Below are 17,491 nucleotides of genomic sequence, written 5' to 3' on the forward strand. Positions count from 1 at the left end.
ATTTTTCTCCATCTTCATAGCTCTGTTTATACTGTTTCCTCATTTAGTCCTTCCTTTCTTCCCTATCTATATGATGAATAGTATGGAAGTTTAAAAGTGTAGATGGATAAGTAAGAATCCATGATGTACACTTTGAAGAAAAAAAAAATATATATATGTATATAAATATATAAAAAAGAATGAAGATTCAGAGGACCAGTAAAAAGAGAGTAAGAAAACACATAGTTTAGAAAGAAAGGATGTGTTAATTTCATAGATTCCACCATTTTCTTTGTACATTAGTGATGTTAGACTCCTACCAAAAAGCCTTTGTGGTCCCACCGAATAAGACATTCTAAGAAGACTGCTCACATATCCACCCAAAGGGAGGCAGGCTATGAACCATCCATGCATAATTTCTCATAGTTTCATGCCCTTGTGTTCAACTCTGACAGCAAAAACCATTTGTTAGAACAGCTTTAAAGTTTTATCGGCTGACACTGGAATTATGGGAGTATGGAAAGAGAACATGGATTCAATGAATAGATTTGGACAACTTGTGAAAAGGCAGAGTAAATGATAATCTAGACTGAGAAAATCAAAAGGAAAAACAGAAAAATGTGATACAAAAATACCAAAAGATAATCTATAATTTACTACATGCTGCCCTGAAATAGATGAACTTGAGAATTGAGATTCTAAAAATAATTTTAAAAACCTAAATGAACAAGAATGAATAATGAATTATGAATATTTTACATGGAAAATTTTAACTAAACCAGTATGTTTGGTGGAAGGAGAATTAACATTTACCCAAGAGAAGAGTCTGAAAAATAGGAGATGCTGCAACAGCTTACTGATTCTTTCATTCCTTCATTCATCCACTCATTCACTTGTGAGCAAATTCATGTTAAGTGCCTCCCGAGCCACTTAGTGTATGAATGTACAAGCTTAGAAGTGTGTACGTGGGAGGATGGCCAACCTATTGTTTCATATTATAATGAGAGTTTATGGGTTAAATGGACAAACCAAAAAGGAAGGGAATAATCACAATCCTTGGTATAAAAATCCACTAGGATGGCAAACACATTAAAGACAAAAGTCATATTTTGAGTGTGTAGTATGGTATGTTGGAGGCCATATTACTCATCAAAGGAGCACAGGTTGAGGCCAGGAGCATCACATGGGAGTTCAACTCTGTCACTTACTAGAATCACTGTGGGTCAGTTTGCTTAATCTCCAGTCTTCTGCCCCCTCATCTTTAGAATGAAGGAGAGCTATCTATTAATTTTAAGATCTTATTTTATTTTTGTTTTTACGTTCAATGTTTGGGGCTATGAGGACACACTGAGGGTGATGAATTCTATGTACAAAAAGGTTAGTGCATAAAGATTTTCTCTCAGCTTTGTCAAAGCAGCTCTTTTTTCACTCTTCAGATGACCATTGGTGACCTTATTTCTATCATTTTTTTTTCCTAAGCTATTTTAGGTTTGGGTTTCTTTTCTTTTCCCTAACTGTACTTCCTCTGTCCCAGCTACTTCCTCTCTCTCTCCCTCATGTTCTGAACCAGAAACTGTAGATGTGAATATAGACTTCACTTGGGATACAGCCAAGTTCTCCTGGCCATGCAGACTTCTTCATGAACCAAATGTCCACATTTCCATTCTCAGAAGCTAAGAAGGCTTCTGCCATTCACAAAGAACATTTTGAATGTCATTTCAGAGGACTGAATTTTGCTTTGAAAAATGGGTGAGTGAAGTTGAAGTAAGATTGTAGAGAGGGGAGCAGAAGAGCAGGGGCTATGCAGGGTAAAGGAGTCCTGGGTTGGAATGAGACACCCTCTTTTGCCACCACCCCTCACCACATACACACACATACCCTTGGTACCACCCTGAGTGGTTATGCCTTTGAGATCTTGTTCTGACCAGGCAGGCACATCGAAATAATGGTGATCATGGCTTCCATTGACTTAGCACTTGACCGTGTTTCAGGTGCTTTTATATATGCGATCTTTGTATCATGATTCATTAAGGTGGTGTTATTGCCCCCATTTTTATGATAAAAATCTGAAGCTAAAGAGGTTGAATAATTCATGCAATGTAATAGTACGTGGCAGAGCTGGATTTTTAAGCTCACATCTATAACAGTCCAAAGTTTTCCTGCAAAGATCACGGCTTTGTAAGGTTTGAGACTAGGCTGGTAACTTATCTCTGCTTTGCTCATTTGTAAAAACGAAGACATTAGTTCCTACCTCACAGTGTAAAATGAAATGATCCATGTGAAAGTGTCAATTCAAGGTAGGGGCTTAATAGCTTAATAACTAGAGTCCCTGCCTTCAAGGTAAAATATAACTTTTCTCATATTTTATCTTATACTAGTTCTGTGAATTAGGCAAAAATTGCTGCCATTTTACACATGGAGTAATTGAGGCACAAGAAAGATTGAGGGACCTGTGGTCCCGCAGCAGATGATGGCAGATACTGAACATCAGCCTCCTAACTCTTAGTCCAGACTTTTCCTATCAGTAAGTTGTCTTTTTAGTTTTTTGTTTTGTTTTGTTTTTCAAAAGAAAGATAAACAGTACAGGGTAGAAATTCCATGTGTGTTGGAGCCAAATAAGCCTGGTCTGGAACTGTGTGACTAAGCCAATTGATTTCTCTGAGTTTCAGTTTCTTATCTATTAAATAGACATAATGAAGATTTCTATGTGGAATTCTTGTGAGAATTAGATGTAAAGTGTTTCACTGTACCTGATACCCAGTTGGAACTTAATGAAGAAGAGCTACTATTTTTAGTGACAATTATTACTATTTAATTATAATGTACAGTTATGTGTTTATAATTATTTATCCTTCACTCAATGAACACAGCATAATGTATAGGGTATCAAGTATTGTCCTGGGCTGTGGGGTCACAAAGATGGCTAAGACACCTACTTGGCATTAGGGTCTCACCATCAGTAAATCTGTGATATCATATCATATGCGATAATGTTGTATTAAATGTACATACTAGCTTTCACTTATCTTTAAGATTTTTTTTTTACTTAGTTTGCCCAATTTTCCCCTGGAGATAAGAAAGCCAGAACTGCTTAGTTCAAATGTACACAGTATGGGTAGGGTGAAATTCTGCTTTTAGCTTCCTGGGGCTGCCATAGTGACTGCACCATGCCGACAAAAAGATGTGGGGATGCCTGGGTGGCTCAGTCAATTAAGCGTCTGACTTTGGCTCAGGTCATGATCTCAGGGTCCTGGGACTTCGTCCCACATCCTCGGGCTCCTCAATCAATGGGACTCTGCTTGTCCCTCTGCCCCACCCCCAACCTCCCACTCATACTCTCTCTTTCTCAAATAAATAAATAAAATCTTAAAAAAAAAAAAAAAAGGTGGGGCTGGGGATGTATGTGCTGTGCTTACCATTACCCTTTTCTGACTTCCCAAATTATCACCATATTAACAGCATGTTACTTACATAAAGTTATTTTAGCTTTTAAAGGCTCCTTTCATATATTTATCATAGCCATATCACACATGCATTTCATGATATTTTATTTCAGAGTCAGAATATAACTCTCAGGCATAACTCACCTTTTTAAGAAGAGAATGAAAAATGAAGGAAAAGAAATTCATGTTCCCTCTCCTTCCTAGGAAGTTGTAAAGCAACTGGTTGAACTCACTCTAAAAACCCATATGAATATTCAGTGTAAGATCTTTATGCATCTCGTGGTTCCTAGCTATTAAATACAACTGTACTGATAAATAGTTGGATTAGAAATATGGCCTTATTTGCAGCTCACCGTAAGCCCAACCCGAACTGAAGCCCACATCTCATTCACAGAAAGGGATTTTTAGCCAGGATACAAAATGGAGTAAGTTCAAGAAGTCATTTATTAATTCCCTGAACACGTTGTTGTGGAATATTTACATTAAGGAGGATAAAATGTCAGGTGGAAGCAGGCACTGTGAACCTCATAGTCCAATGAAAGACAAACATAGAAATAATCACACGAATAAACACGAAATTGAAAGCTTTGATAAGGACTATGAGAGCTCTGCAGGTCGGTGAAGGCCTATAATAAACAAATTTGATCTAGTCAAGGAGTCAGGAAAAACTTATAGGGGTAATGATGACTGAACCCAAATCTGATGAAAGCAGTGGGAGTTAGTGAGCCAAAGCTAAGGAGGATGCGACATCGGTCAGGATGGCGGGGGCAGAGCAAGAAGATATGGTACAAGGTAAGTCTGGGGAAGGAGTCACACCACTATGGCTTAACTGCTTCTCCTAAGTTTTGTGTTTTGTGCCCAAAAAGCAGTGGGAAGCTATACAAGAAGTCTTTTAAGCCAGTGGCTTGGGGTTGTTTTTGTTGTTTGTTTGTTCCTTCTTTGTTGAAGGTGTGAGATATGTGCTGAAGCTTGTAGTCCGAAAAGATCCCTCTCCGTAGTGATGGGCCTAGACTGGGGGCAGAAACAGGTGCAAGATGATGGTGACTTGAACTGTGGTGGTAGAAAGAAGAGATGAATAAAAAGCTCTCGGGCTCGTAGACTTATGTCTCCAACGTACACCTTTCTCCAAACGAAAGAAATGTCAGTTTTGAAAGTCATCTTTTACGATGCAAACCGAAAAGCCCTGTTCACTTTAGGACACGTGGCCACAGATGACAGCAGAGAAGCAACACAATGAGATGACCGCGCATCCCAAATCTGTCCTGTAATTTTTAAAACTCAGAAGCTCAGAGCCATCATGGTGATTTAATGGAATCATTACCAATGGATAAGGAAATGTCATCCATTTGCTTCCCCTGATTCCACTTGGACATAGGCCATTGTTTCTACAAAGAGTGGCTGGGAGCCATGCAAGGTTTCAAGGGAAATTGGCCTTTCATGGGGCCATACGAATAGATAATGCTTATTGCCCCCATAAAATCTCTAATGAATATTAAGGGTGGCTTTCATTTGTGGTGACTGAAAGGAACTCATGAATTCTCTCTCTAGGATGCGGGAATTTTCTCCTCCCTGTGGAGAGATGTAATGGATTTGCGGCATTCTGAATGATTTGGCAAGAAATCAGAGGGACCTGCGCAGTCACCCACAAAGGGCACTTAGCTTCTTGAATGTGATAGTCACCACCACAAAATATTTTCTGTAAGAACCCAGAGTGATTGATGCAACCCACCGTAAGTCATGACAAGGTGTCAACTGAAAAACTAGAAAAAGAAGTGGTTAAAGACACCGCAGCTTTAAAAACAAATTTGACTTTTAGAGAAGGGTTCTTTCCTTTTAGAAAAAAAGGTAGACCTGCCACCTGCAAGAAATTTAGATTAGTTGTTTGTGGCAAGAGCCATCATATTTTGAGGCCACTGTGAGCTCCTACTGCTCTCTGTATGGAGTAGATTAAACTGTTCCCACACAATGATAAATACAGCGCAAAGAGCCATGACAAGAACACAGTAAGTTGTAGCACTTAATGGTACAACTTCCAGTTAGAACAATATTCTTAGGGTTTCTTTGGCCAGTTCCCATTTTATGTGTGCTATTTGTTGATAAGTTAATTTTTTACATTTGCAGAAATCAATATCTTTCAAAGCTTTATAGGACTGGGGAAGAGAATTAGAGGTATGAGTTCCAGAGAGTTTTGTTAGCTGTGTGGCCCTGGGTTAACAGAACACATTCTGAAAAGCACAAAAATAATCTATTAAAAAAAGCAGGTGAGGATTAAGATTAAAAATACCATCAGCTCTAAATTTTCCGTACGTGTGGAAGGAAAATGGGGAAAAATGCCCAAGGCAGCAATGACCCGAGAGGCATTCAGATTTTACTACGGAATGTGGCAGATGATCTGTTTTTAGAGAAAGTAACTTTTTAATGCTTTTTAATGCTAGACTTTTAATACTTGAAGTAAAAAGAGTTCTGGGTAATTTTGTTTTGTTGGAATAGTGTATTTCTTTGTGAAATGAATCAAGGATCTTGCTTTTTCATCCTGTGAAATTAGATACTCTGTAGAAAGTTAACCCAAATGGGGGCGCCTGGGTGGCTCAGTCGGTTAAACTCTGCCTTCGGCTCGGGTCATGATCCCAGAGTCCTGGGATCGAGCCCCACATCGGGCTCCCTGCTTAGCTGGGAGCCTGCTTCTTCCTCTCCCTCTGCCTTCCTCTCTGCGTACTTGTTCTCTCTATCTCTCTGTCAAATAAATAAATAAAATCTTTAAAAAAAAAAAAAAAAGAAAGTTAACCCAAATGCCCTTCATCCTACTTATATGAAGAAATTGTTACTATGTTTAAGACACCGATTCCTTTTTGATGCTGGCTAGCAAAGCTTGGCTCAGTGGGGAAGTTTTTCTAAGTGTAGACTTAGTTCTCAATTAGGCTTCCCTTGGGTGGGAAGATTCTGGGTTGGAGGACAAATCGGATGGTATAGGCTGTAATTTCCTTAGCTGTAAAATAAATGGATAAGACTAGGTAACCACTAAGATCTCTTTCAGGGATAAATATTTATGAATCAACTTTGTGAAGGAATAAATAGCTGTTGAGGATTATATTAAGTCATCATCTTGGGGATGGGACTTAATTCCCATGAAAATATTCCTAAACTTAGAGCCTTATATTTTGAAAGGTAAAATGGTAAAAACCTGTCACCCAATTTTAAATAACTAGGCAATGTGTGGTGGTCTAACTTGGGTGTCTTGTCATTGCACACTTACTAGAACTCAGTGCTATTTGGATCTGAAAGGTTGATATAGCTTCATTTATGAGAGGGACTTAGGGAGCTCATTCTAGATGAGAATCAGAGGCCTTGGGAAACTGAAGGTTTGAAGGAGAGAAATGACATTGGAAGAAAGAAGTGCAGCACATCTAATGATTCCAAATAAAATATGTTTCACAATTTTGCTAGACTATTATGTCCTCAAACTGTATTTCTCAATGTGTGGTTCCATGAACCAAGGGCATCAGAATCACTGAAGGCATTTGTTACTAAGGTCTACCTATGCCAGACTTACTGAATTAGAATTTCTAGGATGGACATTCTTTAATAAGCTCCACAGGTGATAGTTTTATACTCCCCAAAGTTTGAGAATCACCTCTGAATAGAAGAAAACCATTCATGATTCCCTGATTTTCCATTTAATCTTCACCCAACCAAAAGTCTTTTTGATAGATAGATAGATGATAGGTAGATAGATAGATAGATAGATAGATAGATAGATAGATAGACAATCTCACTTAATTTAGTAAGACAAAAACCCTGTAAAGTAGATAATTTAATTTTCCAAAAGAGACAGTAGGGCTCTGAGGATTGAGGAATTTGCCCAAGCTGTGTTCCAGAGCCAAGCTGGGAGTTCAATCAAAGTCTTCTGGGGCGCCTGGGTGGCTCAGTTGGTTAAGCGACTGCCTTCGGCTCAGGTCATGATCCTGGAGTCCCGGGATCGAGTCCTGCATCGGGCTCCCTGCTCGGCGGGGAGCCTGCTTCTCCCTCTGACCCTCCTCCCTCTCATGCTCTCTGTCTCTCATTCTCTCTCTCTCAAATAAATAAATAAAATCTTAAAAAAAAAAAAAGTCTTCTGAATCCCATTCCTATAAAATTGTTACATCACCTTAAGGACCTCAAGCTCAGAACACAGCAAAGGAATGCACTAGGCAGCCCTTGGGAACTCTCAGTACTCAAAGCCCATGTGATCAGCCTACTTGAAAGTGTACAGAGCCTCTAATGGACGCACCTGATAAATCCCCAGAGGTAGTTCAGTGCTTTCCAAACTGACTTGGTGAAAACTCCCATCAGAGAGTGTTTGGGGCTTTTGATAAATCACAGAGCAGAAAAATCCCCAGATAAAGGATAACAAACCACCAGGCCACTTACCCTATATCTTCCAGATTTTATAAAATACTTTTGAATGTAAATAACTCTTTGATTATGATATAATTTTCTTTAGTAACTGTAATGGAATCCGATTTTCTTAATTAGATCATAGTTCTGTTCTTTCAAGCTTAACATCCAAGATGGATTAAAAAGCCACATTTTTGCAACTTTCTTCAAATTATGGGTAACTCTTTTCTATGCTGCCATTTCCCAACCCTCTTTTCTGCCAACTCCTCCTTAGTATGGATGTTTTAGTGGGTTGCCTTCTTATGGTTCTAGTGCTCATGGAACTCTCTCCCAACACTTCTGTATGACCTAAAGCCCCTGACACAACATTCTATCCAATCACTGAGGAACAAAAGTCCCCTGTCAGAGGATTAAAGAAAATGTCCAGTATTGTTAAGTATGCAACCCACTTATTTTAGTATTTCCAATATCATTTGGTCATGACTCTAAATCCTAAGATGTTTGAACCAAGCTGATGGGTTTGGAAGGGATCTCAAGGAGGTGTGTGCATGTGTATCTGAGTGTGTGTTTCTTTGCATCAAATAACATTAGCATAACTCAAAAAGAAACATGTGAAAAAGGTTTCATTTGATTCACTATGGCCAACCCCTTCTGTCTTTATCGTTATTCTAAACCAGTAAATTGTCAGAGGCATTATATGGTGGTAGTCATATATGATGCAATAGGGTTTTTCTTTTTTCTTTTTTAATGTTCCTTTAAATGTCAGAATAGGTTGTGGGAAATGAAAATCACTGGTGTTAAATGGTAACAAAACTGATGATTTTGAAATATTTATGTTAAAAGGCTTTTTGAAATTGAGTACTTAGCTTCTGTAATGTGCTTTTCCTGACAGTCTGCAACCGTTGGATATCTTTATTCACCACAATTAGTAAATTTGATGGCTTTATTTATTGTGCATTAATTCAGTTCTGATAAAAGTGGAGAAAAGTCTCCCTTGACTAGAATACAATTGAATTTAAATTCAACCAAAAGAACCGCAGTGCAAATGTGGTTACTGCCAATGAGTTGTCAACCAAAGCAACAGTATGGACTTTGTATCTGAAAAAATTGTTAGAAAGGTGAGGTTACAGCTTTATCAGTAACAAAAACAGGACTAATTTAAAAAGTCAGTCTCTATATATGAAATTGGAAGTGAATAAATTATGCTATGTCCCTGTTCTTTCCATTGTCTAGACATATGCCCCACTCCCCACCCCACTGACAAGGAGACATAGTACTATGCTTGCCTTTTGAAATTAAACATAGCAGCCCATTACCAATATTTATTAAACCCCTACTATCTACTGAATGCTTTTGCATTTTTAGTGTGGCTAGCCTTGTACTTAGAAGTTTTGTAGCATGGTATAAGGGGAACGCATTAGACTTTAACAGAAGGAACCCTGAGGTTAAATTTGGAATCCATGGCATACACAGTCACATTACTGTCTGATCCCTAGTTGCTTCTTCTGCATGGTGGGGAAAACAGAGCCCTCCTCCCAGACTTATTGCTAAGATGGTAAGAGATATTTTATATGAAGGTGCTCAGCTCTCTGCCTGGCATAAATGGTGACCCAAAACCCCAAGAACTGATGTTAAAAGGAAACATGTATTTTGGAAAGCTGCATCTCAACACCAGTGTGGCAATTATAGATCCAGGTGTAAATGGAGCATTTTGTTGAGCTCTTTGACTTCCTTTTGAACTTTAATACTGTCTCTGAACCTCTCAGTATGGCTGCTAGTGTGCATGTTAACATTATCAATAGAGCATCAATAGTTGAAGATACTTTCCATACATCTTGAAGACCTCTGTATGATACACACAAAGCAAAATGTGTTTTCTTCTTAGCTTTACATATTTCATTGCACATCCCTTCTGTTTTTCTCACCTTCACCTCTGCTCAATTTCAATAACTTCTCCAGTTGCATCTCCATCCCTTCGAAGCCTGCATACTATTTGGTAAGTTTGTGCTTGCTACAACTTCTCCTCTCAGGTTGGTTTTGAGTTTACCCTCCTCTGCCTTCAATTTCCTTCTCTAACCGCTCCTGAATAATACTCCATTGGGGTCTTAGGAGGAAGTAGTAGTGTAGTGAGGCTTTGGAAAAAAATTATGACATAGAAAGTGGGGAAAGGAAAGAGACCAGAAGGAGGGGTAGAGGACAAAGGTGAGGAGGTGGCCCATGCTCTAGTTATAAAACCAAGGTTTATATGCACAGCTGACTGCTAAAGAAATGAGTGGTGCTGCTTTTGGCTTGCAATTTTCTCCCTTAATTCCCTTTGAACTTTATTCTGTATAAAGGATTTGGCTCTGTGGGACAGTGGACCCAGACAGGCCTGGGTTCAGTCCTTGTTAGCTTTTTAACTGTAGGTGAGTTCGCTGTTTTGTGCTTCAGTTTCCTCTTTGTAAATGAGGAGTTGATAATACTCCATACAGTTGTTCAGAAGATTAAATGAGATGCAGTGATCTATAGCTGGATATCAGTAAATGTTGCTCAATTGCATGGGCTCAGAACTAGCCATCTCTTTCCTTCTGAAGTCCAGATAATATATGCAAATCAAACTTTTTTTTAAATGGAGACATTCTCGGGCGCCTGGGTGGTTCAGTTGGTTAAGCGACTGCCTTCGGCTCAGGTCATGATCCTGGAGTCTCAGGATTGAGTCCCGCATCGGGCTTCCTGCTCAGCAGGGAGTCTGCTTCTCCTTCTGACCCTCCCCCCTCTCATGTGCTCTCTCTTTCTCATTCTCTCTCTCAAATAAATAAATAAAATCTTTAAAAAAAATAAAAATAAAAATAAAAATAAATGGAGACATTCTCCCATGCTAGGCACACAGTAAGTACTAAAAAATTGTGTTTGGAGAACGGAGTGGAAAAATGAATGAATGCCAGTGGGTCGCGTATCTAACACAGTCACCCCATGTAGACATATAGGGTATTTGGGGTTTACTTCCGTTACCGTTCTTCATTGTGCCTGTACCATTGTTCGGTCTTCCCCTATTTGAGTATTGTGACCACCACTGATACTGACAGAGTTATCAGGTACAGAGACAGGACGCCCCTTTATCCATATCCATGTGCACAGCCCCTCCCAAATATCCTAGAGCCAGTCTTTCCTTGGAGAAAATGTGTTTTGCGGGATGAGAAATCATCACACAATACTGATTAAGGCTTCCAACATCTAAAAAGCTATTTTTGTAGGAATCACTAAGTACAGAACCCCCTGTTGTTTGTGTACCCAGCGCTTGTCACTGGGGAAGAAGGTCACGTGACAACAGCAGGCCCTACGTGTGCATCGCGACGAAGGGGCTCGGGCTCTCAGTCAGTGTTGCCCTTAGCTAGCTCTGCTTCCTTCAGTCAATCCTCACCATCTCTCTGAGCCTTAACGTTCCCAAAGGAATATCAGAATTTTATATCTCAGTGTTCAAGACGTCTGAATACTAAAATCGTGTACACAAGTTTTTCCATGTTTATTTAGGAAGAGTCTTAATTTAACAATCTCATGATTTTTAAACTCATTATACTATATACTTCATGCATAAAACAAGGGTAAGTCATATTAAAGGACTCCTTCAATACCATACAATCTGAAACATATACTTTACATGTTTGGTTATGTTATAAAACTAATATATATTCTTTAAGTAAGCTCCATGTCCAACGTGGGTCTTAAACTCAAAAACCCCCAGATCAAGAGTCGCATGCTCTACCAACTGAACCAGCCAGGTGCCCCAAAATTAATATTTCTGTAACATCAGTTACGATATTCAGTAAGTGGAAGTTATTGAGACATGTTTTATATTCACTAAATTATTTACTCATATATGCAAGTACAACACGCTATGTCTCAGGAGGTTATGATGAAATGGCAGAATGTGATTCAGAATGCCTTAACAGTGGCTTCTTGCTCTCTAGTGAATTCTATCACTTTAGTAAAGATATATCACTTGTAAAGTGTGTGTGTGTGCATTTATGTTGCTTAAAATACTGAAAACATACTCAAGTCTTCTGTATTTGTAACAGGATCTATTTAAACCATTTAAGATCAGAAACAGCTAGAGGGTATATAGCCTTACAAGTGTCAGAGGTTTGGATGCCACCTACTCCAATTAAAAAGTCATTTGCTTGCATCAGAGCTGCCAATTATCATCACAATTCATGATATTTCTAGGAAATATACCTAACAGAAATACCAGCTCTACTCCAGCATCCCTACTATTGATCTTAGTGACAGTATGTGTCTTAACAAGTTTTTTACTTGCCTAGGAATAGACATTTCAAAATATGGATATAAATTAGTTTCTCCAATTAAGATAAAGATCAAAGAAAACCATTCTGGGAACTCAAATGGCTTGCTACTGGAAAATTAATTCTATTCATTTCATGGTTATGAGATTTTCAACTGAATTATGTTTTTTCATCAATATCAAAATATCAATATTGAAATCATTTGAAGTGTCTGTATCATAGTATGAGTACTGTCATTTTTCACTGTGACCTTCCCGTCACTAAACAAGGGAGTCTGGAAGGATTGAATTTCAAAGTGTGCCCCTTTCTTTATCCAGGTAACATTATACGGACAGGAGAGCTCTACTATAACATTTTGAGCCAAACTAAGAGAAGGAGAAGAGTGATCTTTTTTCCATCCTTTTTGTTTATTTCATAGACGAGGAGATCCTAAGTATAGTGGTCAATGAGCTTTGGAAATTTTGCAAATTCTCTCCATTCCCCATCTCCAGTCTAAGCTCCACATTTCAGCGAGAGCCTTCTGTCTCACACACACATCTGGTCATGTCACTCTCTTGTTTTGGCAATCAGTTCTTCAGTAATTCCCATCCCATACAAATGTGTACTCCCATTATATTCAAATCTATACTCTTTAGTATAGTGCATTGGTTTCCTAGGGCTGCCATAAAGTAGCACTAACTGAGGTGGCTGTCTCACTGTTCTGGAGGTTAGAAACCCCAAATCAAAGTGTTGGCAGGGCCATACTGTCCCTAAGCTTTTACAAAAGGATTCTTCCTTGACTTCCAGCTCCTCATAGCCCCAGGTGTCCCTGGCTTGTGGTAGAATAACTCCAATTTCTGCCATCTTCACATGGACAGCCTCTCTCTGTATGTTTCTCCTTAGTCTTCCCTCTGTGCATGCATGTGTCCAATTTCCCTCATTTTTTAAGGACACTGGTCATATTGATTTAAGAGCTCACCTACTCCAGTTTTCAACTGCAGCAATCCCATTTCCAAATAAGGTCACATTACGAAGTACCAGGGGTTAGGATTAAACATAGCTTTGGGGCGGGGGGGGGGGGGGGGGGAGGAGGGATACAATTCAACCCATAATACACGACCTCCAAACCATTCATTGCCTGCCTTTAAACCATCTGGCAGCCCCATCATCTGCCTTTCTCTTTGTTTACCATACACACTTGCTATAAAAATTACTCCCACTTCCACACCACAACAAATATATACTCTTCTCATTGCTAGAATGTTCTTTTTCCTTGTCTGCCCAGCAAATTCCCCATTGGCTCAATATTACCTCAAACATTGCTTTCTTAGTGAATTATTTCCCTACTTCTCCAGACAAATTAGCAATTGTCTATTTTTTTCCACACATTGCAACCTGGATTGATACAGACTGTGTTACATTGGATTCTCATTGTGTCTTGGTCTGCCTGTCTTCTTAGTAAAGTCTTGAAAGGCAGTGCCCATGCCTTTCCATCTCTGGACACCTGGCAGAATGCCAAGCCCATAGGAGACATTCAATAAATACTTATTAAACAAATAAGAGGGGCTGTCCTCCACATCTTGGAGCACAAGAATGATAAGAGAAGCTCAGAAGCAACATTTTATGCCTATGGGGGATTCAAATCCCACTCAGTCTTCTCTCTGTCTACCTACTAGAGGGATTATGCCAAGTTCTCCTCACCAGTGCAAGAGGAAGTCATAGGAAATGCCTTGACACATGTTAAGGGTTTCCAAGCTGGTGGCCAGAGCTACAGTGACTTAAAGACCAGCGACAGATGTCACAGTTTCTAGATTGGTGCCTTCTCGAGGTGGTACTGTGTAGTTTCCGTTCACCTACTGATTGCCAGAAGAGGAGCTGACCTTTGCTGGTACAAAGAAGTTGGCTTTGCATGTGAACCATATGACATACTTACCAACTGCACAAAGAACTAGAAACAAAATCCATGTTTTTCCCCTAAATATATTATCATGTAAAGGAAGTTTCTTTTCTCTTTTAAAGAAGAAGTGTTAGTTTTCAAAAGAACCATCTCCACAGGATGAGTTGATAAGTTTAAGTCAAGCACTTAATATTCAGAGAATTATAGGGCCAGGATTTTAGTGGAGATGAGACCAATATAATTTCTTTCAATAGCTTGTAAGGAGGTATTTCATTTCAATGAATGTTTTGCAGGAAAGCTCGTGGGCTCAATTAAAAGTCCTAGAATCAGGGGCTGACTTGGGAGAAGAGGAAATTCAAATAATCAGTTTCCCATATGCATAAAATTAGGATAAGCACTTCATAGGAAAGCTGTTAGGGTAAAATAATTTATGTTAAAAGGTGCTCAAGCCTTGGAAAAGAATGTTATATAAATCAATAATATATCATTATCATCATTAGGAGGTATGTTGACATATCTTATGCATTTCTCCATAAAGGAGAAAGTATTTTATGAAGTGGTTTGTAGTCTGTATGCTGCGAAATTTTTGCAAGATGTTTTTCTGATAATGTCTAATTAAACATTTATTCTGCCTGCCACAATCCCTCTTGGTTTTTAGGAGTATGCATTCTGATATTTTGATCCTGATACTTGTTAGTCCAAAGGAGATGGCCCCTAATGGGGGCAAACCTATAGAGTTTAGTGTGTTCACCCATTCAACAAATGCTTCCGAAGCCTCTCTCTGTGCCAGGCTCTATGCTAGTGCCAGCAATAAGCCTGGCCTCTGCGTTCTAGGTAAGCAAAGCAAGCAAACAGACTGAATGGTGTCCAAGCACAGCGAAAAGACCAACATGACCAGGTCGGAGAAAAGAGGAGAGCGGCACAGAGAGGCAAAGGCCAGAGATGTTGAGGGGAACATTCCCATGTTCCAGTCATGGGAAAGAGCCTGGAGTTTGTTTGAAGTGCATTTGCAAATCCACAGTTAAATGCTTATCCCAAAGGTAAGTGAAAGTAGAACTGAATTCCCCTGTAGAAATTTCCCCTACTTGGTGGCAGAGGATAAGTAGCATATTCAAATATCACTAGAGCATGTGACAATGAGAGAACATCAGGTTAAACTAGCAAGGACATCATGTGCAGGCTTTGGAAATCAGAGGCTGAACAGGTTACCAAGAAGTTGGGTCACACTGTGACCACATCCCAGAATGAGGGTGGGGCTTGAATCCCTAGCGATTTCATGTTTTTCTACCTTTGCATCTGAAGGAGAAAGAATGAAACTAGCATTTGTTAAGACCTTCTCTGTGTGAGGAATTTTATAGATGTTTTCTGATTTAAACTCAACTCTTAAGAAGAAATATTTCCCCCTTTTACCAAGGAGGAAATTGAAACTTTGAAAGGTCAGATGTTGGTCCCCAGTTATATAGCTTGTCTGAATTCAGACCTACATCAATCCTCCAAAGCACACATGTTCTCCTCACACCACAGGACCTCTAAGGATGGGCAGCATGAGGAAAAGCAGACCCCAAGGCAGGCTTGCTCAACAGAGGACTAGTCACCAGAATGTATAACTGCTGTAGCGGCCACTTTCGGTGGTTAGAATCCTGTGCCCTTGAAAAGAAACAGGGAATCCAATATTCTCTCCAACTAGCTATTAATTTTCAGTTAGTCAGTTTTCTTGGGCTGCTGGGCGCAAATGTTAACTTGGTTCTTTGGTTCACCGTACTACAGATCAACAAAGAAAACCAGACTTTCATTTCTCAAAAGTATAGGAGAAAAGTTATGGAAAATTTTCTTGCTAGAAAGGAGAATAGAATTGAGTTGTGAGTAACATACTTGTAGAGTCCTGGAAATGACCACCTGATTTTTCCCTTCCCAGAAATGACAAATACAGATGCTTTAAAATTAGAATGCAGGGGGTGTTTCTGAAGAGCTGCGCCTCACTGTGGCTTCACACTTTATGTGGAAACCTTACTTTGTGTGTGTTTGGTCAGGGAGGATAATGTGTATTTATTTACAATGTACCTGATCTCCTAAGAGGCTCTTCCATTACCCTTTTTATTAAGAGAAAAAGAAGGAATTCCATCCAAATGAACATATACATGTTATTTATACATTCATACCACATACAGACATACACACACATGTATATGTGCATATGCATGTGATGTGTGTATGTGTATATATATGGCACTATGAAATTTGATTTTGCTATGGTAAACATTTTTACTTTAAATACATCCGCCACCATCATAGTCTATTTATTTCTTTTGTAATTAAACTAATATGTAATTAAAGTATGTCTAATTGCATGTTAGTTTAATCATAATTAAACTAATTATACTGTAGCCAAAGTTGAGGGAAGGAAGATCCCATAAAGGATTTTGATTCTTTAAATAGATAGCGTATTAGGGGCGCCTGGGTGGCTCAGTCGTTAAGCGTCTGCCTTCGGCTCAGGTCATGATCCCAGGGTCCTGGGATCGAGCCCCTCATCGGGCTCCCTGCTCGGCCAGGAGCCTGCTTCTCCCTCTCCCACTCCCCCTGCTTGTGTTCCCTCTCTAGCTGTCTCTCTCTCTCGCTGTCAAATAAATAAAAAATAAAATCTTTAAAAAAAAATAGATAGGGTATTAAACTGAGAAGAACAGATACTACACTTGATCTTAGCCAAAAGGCTGAGAAGCGATAGGGTATACAATTACTGTCTCTCATAGCTTTACAGTTTTAGTGCAGTTTCAAATGGTAAGGTATGAAAAACAGTGTGGTCACTCTTGAATCTGCTGTAGATTTTTTTGATGAGTGAAGGTAGAAAGATAATAGAAATGATTTTGTTGTTCCAGTGTAAGAATAGCTTTTCTGAGGAAAGGAACTCATATATATCTCTTCAGCAATATTTCATTAATTGCATTTTTCTTCAGTAGGTAAAGACAGGAAATCATGGTCTATTGATCAGAACAGTCTCCCTTCCTCCGTGCTTCTGGGGAAAGAAGTATGAATTAAGCAGGGGATTTTATTTTATTTTATTTTTGGTTTGCTGGGGGTTTTTTTATTTTAATTTTTATTGTTATGTTAATCACCATACATTACATCACTAGTTTTTGATGTAGTGTTCCATGATTCATTGTTTGCATATAACCCCCAGTGCTCCATGCAGTACGTGCCCTCTTTAATACCCATCACCAGGCTAACCCATCCTCCCACCCCTCTTCCCTCTAGAACCTGAGACGATGGACTCTGAAAAGCAGGGATTTTAATAGTACATGTAAAGTATTTTTTACATGTGCTCAGATAAAAATTAACTAGAAAACACTTCCGTGCAGAGTTAGTTCAATCTGTTTGGTCAGTACTGTACTATGGACAGAATTTCCTTTCAGCCTAATGACGTATGATCCAGGTGACACTGAATTATTTTCTTAGCTGAAAAATTACTTTGAAGACTTTAATGAAATGTTAAGTTTTTTATTGTTGTTTTTATTATCTATAAAGAATTAAAAGGCAAAATATTT

The 17,491-nt window shown here is 39.0% G+C and overlaps 1 protein-coding gene and 1 pseudogene across 2 annotated transcripts in view; one reads left to right on the forward strand and one right to left on the reverse strand.

Moving 5' to 3' along the window:
- The window catches only part of SAMSN1 (SAM domain, SH3 domain and nuclear localization signals 1), a 419,971-nt gene that overhangs the window by 343,632 nt on the left and 58,848 nt on the right, over window positions 1–17,491 (forward strand). The gene's annotated exons all lie outside the window — the stretch shown is intronic.
- On the reverse strand, window positions 16,534–16,672 carry LOC123835097 (U2 spliceosomal RNA; annotated as a pseudogene).

The sequence above is a fragment of the Mirounga angustirostris genome, unplaced genomic scaffold (genome assembly GCF_029215605.1).
Source record: "Mirounga angustirostris isolate CCGP_5_RB_7025 unplaced genomic scaffold, mMirAng1.0.hap1 SCAF_1, whole genome shotgun sequence".
Lineage (NCBI taxonomy): Eukaryota > Metazoa > Chordata > Mammalia > Carnivora > Phocidae > Mirounga > Mirounga angustirostris.